The 4,498-nt window shown below is 42.2% G+C and overlaps 1 protein-coding gene across 2 annotated transcripts in view; it reads right to left on the bottom strand.

Moving 5' to 3' along the window:
• The window catches only part of LOC106809246 (mitochondrial uncoupling protein 2-like), a 13,565-nt gene extending 9,374 nt beyond the window's left edge, over positions 1-4,191 (bottom strand). For both annotated transcript variants that reach the window (XM_014812252.1, XM_014812253.1), the window contains exon 1: positions 4,104-4,191. The gene's annotated coding sequence lies outside the window, so the exon portion shown is untranslated. The remainder of the gene's footprint in view (positions 1-4,103) is intronic.
• Positions 4,192-4,498: the final 307 nt, after the last annotated feature.

Genomic DNA, 4,498 nt, shown 5'->3' with positions numbered 1-4,498 from the left:
TAAGGAGAAGCAAGATGGCTACGATAACGAACACGCGATGTCACGATTCCAGGTTAGACTGGTACGGACGTTAATTCGGGCAAGTCTCTTTCGCTACACTAAAGTTATAGTTACTGCAGCGTGTCAAACTCTGCACCGCGGGCCAGTCTCAGGAAATTTATGTGCGAAATCGCTCCAAGAGAGCCTCGTGGCGCGACCTATGGGACGCGATATCTACGAGAATAACTTCAGGGCGTTAAATTAAATCAATTACAAATCGCTTTTATATAAAAAACAGAAACGCGCAAACCAAACAAAGTACGAATTACGACCATTGGATTTATTCTCGCACTACGTGCAAAGTCCAAAAAATTCTGCAATGGCCAGAACTGCTCAATTGACCGATTATACGGCTTTATCCTACTCCCAGAAGGGATTCGTGAATGTATTCTAAGTAAGGGCAGCGATGAAGTCATTGTGGCACCACAGGTGGCGCTGTTCGCGCTTCGCGCGTTTATCCGGCTGCAGACTGTCCAGTAAAAATATAATTAAAACAGAGAACAATTTAATTGAAAGTGATGTTGGGTCATGTTCTCCCATAAAAGAAGGAAATTATACACAAATGAAACACATGTCTGCTGTGTTTTCGCCCCAACTGTACTTTTGCTATGCAATTTATTTTGAGTGAGGTATTGTGTTTTAGTATCAAACCGGCAAGGTTGCCTGGCTGAGTTTATACACGTGTACAAATCAATTATCCGAATTACAAAATATGTTGCACTACAGATGGCACTGCAGTAGATAACCTCTTCACGATTCACGGTTGGGAAAAAAATGATGCAAGCAGCAATGTTATTTATAGAATTACGCGTGTTGCCCTGGCACCAGAAACCAACGCACCCCCCCCCCCTCACTAGTCTCCCACGTCATAAAAATTTGGTAACACACAAAACCACAAGTTGGTGGCGCCAATTTCACCTGATTTCATGGTCACATTGCACTACTGCCTACAAACATAAACCAGTCGATCGCTGCATGACTAAAATAAGGTACATGTACTTGTGATACTGGTTTTGCTCGTTTGGTAAATCAGGAAATTCATTCGTGCGTCATAGAATCAGAAATTTATAATGAACACGTTGTAGCGACGCAGAATGTGCATTGCCAGAACGTGATAGCATAACTAGTGGAAAACTTTCTCAATTCATCTATGCCCAACTATTATTATACGCACTATATATACTAAATGTAATAAGAAAAAAAGACGGCATTTGGGGATAGGGTTTGGTACAAGGGAACTTGGAAAGATGTACAAATAACGCGTTTCAAATACCATGCTGATTATCGACCCCTGGGAAGTCTGCATGGCTATATATCTCACTCGTGTAAATAAATTGTTTATATAACTACAGTAGAATGTATGAGAGATAGGCGAAAGTTGGGTAGTGGAATATCGATCTGGTCGCGTGATCCCAACGTGATTTTACATAATCTATACATGCAGTGTAGTACTTGAGCTAGTAGCACTCACGTGCACATGGCCTGTGTCTATACTAACCCGAACTGGCTCCACACCCACAACACCTCTCAAACTGCAGTGATACGAGTGCAACTTGTATATATATATTAGTAAACAAGTTTCTGTTCTAGAATTTCTTGAACAGTGTCTAGTACGGAAGTACGGGTGCAAGCACGGCCCCCACTGCCCGCAAACAAAACCCTATCTCAGGGTTAGAAATTAACTTATGAACAAAGGAGTCCGCAGCAAAATAAGGGATTCTGCAGTCTGAGGTTCAAAATTAAAGATATTAACAGTAACTCAAGTGCTAATTTTTAAGATTCATGCAGTTGCACGTCTGCCAAATTTACTTTAGACATTGGCTAAAAAAATACAGTAATTCCGCGAGGCCGTGCATCGGAACAAACTATAGTTAGTATGGCAGAATTTTCAGGGAGTCACACGGACTCCTGCAATAGCATATGTCAAATCAGGGAGTCCGACAGTAAATCAGGGAGTATTTGAATCCAGACCCCCGTTAATTGCACACCCTGCTATCTACTGGGCCCTAGCTGGCAGGGGGGGGGGGAGATTGCACCAAAGAAATGTGTATAACCTCCTGGTACACATTACAACATGGCCAATGACGGTCACCTTCGTAGAACACACCACGCACGTGGCTCACCCTAGGCAAAATGGGTTAGCTACGCTCCTCATCTACACTTATATGAAAACGACTTCCCCAATCTTTATCAACAGCCATGTTGAACAGCCAGTGCCTGAACTGAATATATTATGATGACACTGATCATTCTGCGAGTTTATTGATGCTACTGTCAGTATCTATATCCTTGCCATGCAGTTATATATGACAGATATGAATAGATTGACTATAACGATGAATAACATATATATAGATTATAGCATAAACGCATGTATATCCCATCTATGGATAGTCGTATCTATCATGGCCAAGTTGATCGTACAACCTGCCAGCAAAACCCAGCACCTATAACTACTACACAATGCTGCTTTGTACTGCATGGTTGTTGCATATGGCTGGGTGTTGGCTAGATACAATAATGTAACCCAACAAGAGTAGGGTTACAAAGCGTCCCTATCCTTTTGTGTGGAGGAACGCCTGAGTGAATCACTCATGCAGGTTTTCTGGTGCGTTTTCAGAGACTAGAACTTCCAAACTGGGTTTATTCTCAACACGAACCTTTCTCCGCTATCTGGAACTTACTATGTATCGCAATAGTAATACTCTGTATTAAACTAATATAACCTGTTACAAAAATTCGAAGTGACGAGTGGCGAATATACTGAGCGCCATTTCTGTTGACCTGTGACGTACAAATTCCCAATGCGCATAGTGATCGGCAAACGCAGCGCCCTTCGATTGGTCGGTGAATCCGCTCTTCAAACCGAAGTACGTCACAGGTCAACAGAAATGGCGCTCAGTACTTATATTCGCCGCTCGTCACTTCGAATTTTTGTAACAGGTTATAATATATTAGTTTAATACAGAGTATTGTGATACATGGTAAGTTCCAAGATAGAGGAGAAAGGTTCGTGTTGAGAATAAACCCAGTTTGGAAGTTCTAGTCTCTGAAAACGCACCAGCAAACCTGCATGAGTGATTCACTCAGGCTTTCCTCCACACAAAAGGATAGGAACGCTTTGTAACCCTACTCTTGTTGGGTTACATTATTGTATCCAGATGAGACGGGATACTAGAGAAGCGTTGCCGAAAGGAGGTGTTTACACTCCTGGCGTTGTGTTATGTTCTCATGGCTGTCAGTAACCATATGAACGTAATACAGTGACAAGGTCGTTGCTACATGCAGATGCATGATCTTGTCACTATATATCTCGTATACGTGTACAGCAACAAGTATTAGAAAATAACGTACCATAAGTTAACAAACACGCTGACCCCCAAGGCCAATTAGCATCAACAATTAAGGATGCTTGGGTGGAAGTCAGAGCAAACAATCTAGCAGTAGGCCTATAGTGTAACCTCGCAACCTCGTAAATAATAGTCTTCAAAGTCCAATGTACTATATATATCGAAGATAGGTGTTCCTTGAATGGTGTTATGGATGGAAAGCCAACAAAGTAACTATATGTCCTCGTAAAGAAGAATGAAATGGACAACAACGACAACAACGTACGTAGGAGTTCGATCGATGCACCTGATCCTAGCACTACTACTACTACTAGCAGTTGAAGTGCATGCGTGTTGTTGGATTGTATACTTTATTTAATAGTCTAACCAACCAACCTATACGTGAACTTGAACCGTCGTCTGCTACAGTACATAGCTATATATACTTCCACGCGTCTCGCTATCTTCTCCCCGCCAGCGCTAGTACACCGTACACTGGAAGGGCTACCACATGACCAGCAGGAATCGACGTCCCTGCTTGCCTCGCCTACAGTGTAAACTTACAGCACCGAGATCCTACGGAAAATTACCAGCGTGCAGTAGTATGATCCCTCGGCTCGGCAACCAACGAGCGGCCATGCATGTTTACATCATCCGTGTTTTCAGAGTGTATGCACAATAACAAACGTTATTACCTTCGGCTACTGTTATTTTGTGTATTATAAAGGTACTTACGTAGCATTCCAAGATGAAGGCTCGCTATGTTGGTAGAATCGAAATCAGATTCTAACCGCATTCACTTTCAATCCTCGCTGTGTAAAATGGTGATGCTTTTCCAATGACCTTAGGTTTTGTGGCGTCGCTAACCAATCAGCAAGCGCCGTGAGAAGGTGTGTGCTGATCAGCCAATCAGCGAGCCACAGCAAGAGGGTGTGGTTTAGAAACAGCTGATAGCGACCATAATATTATCAAGAGTCCATATTTACCATTAAAATTATTTTCTATTATGGACTCTTGATATTATCAAGAGCTAATAATGATTTAATATTATGAGGTTAATAGGATGGATGGATGGATGGATGGATGGATGGATGGATGGATGGATGGATGGATGGATGGATGGATGGATG

Source organism: Priapulus caudatus, unplaced genomic scaffold (assembly GCF_000485595.1).
Source record: "Priapulus caudatus unplaced genomic scaffold, Priapulus_caudatus-5.0.1 Scaffold339, whole genome shotgun sequence".
Taxonomy (NCBI): Eukaryota; Metazoa; Priapulida; class Priapulimorpha; order Priapulimorphida; family Priapulidae; genus Priapulus; species Priapulus caudatus.
The sequence above is the reverse complement of the archived record's forward strand: the minus strand, read 5'-3'. Positions and strand labels throughout refer to the sequence as shown.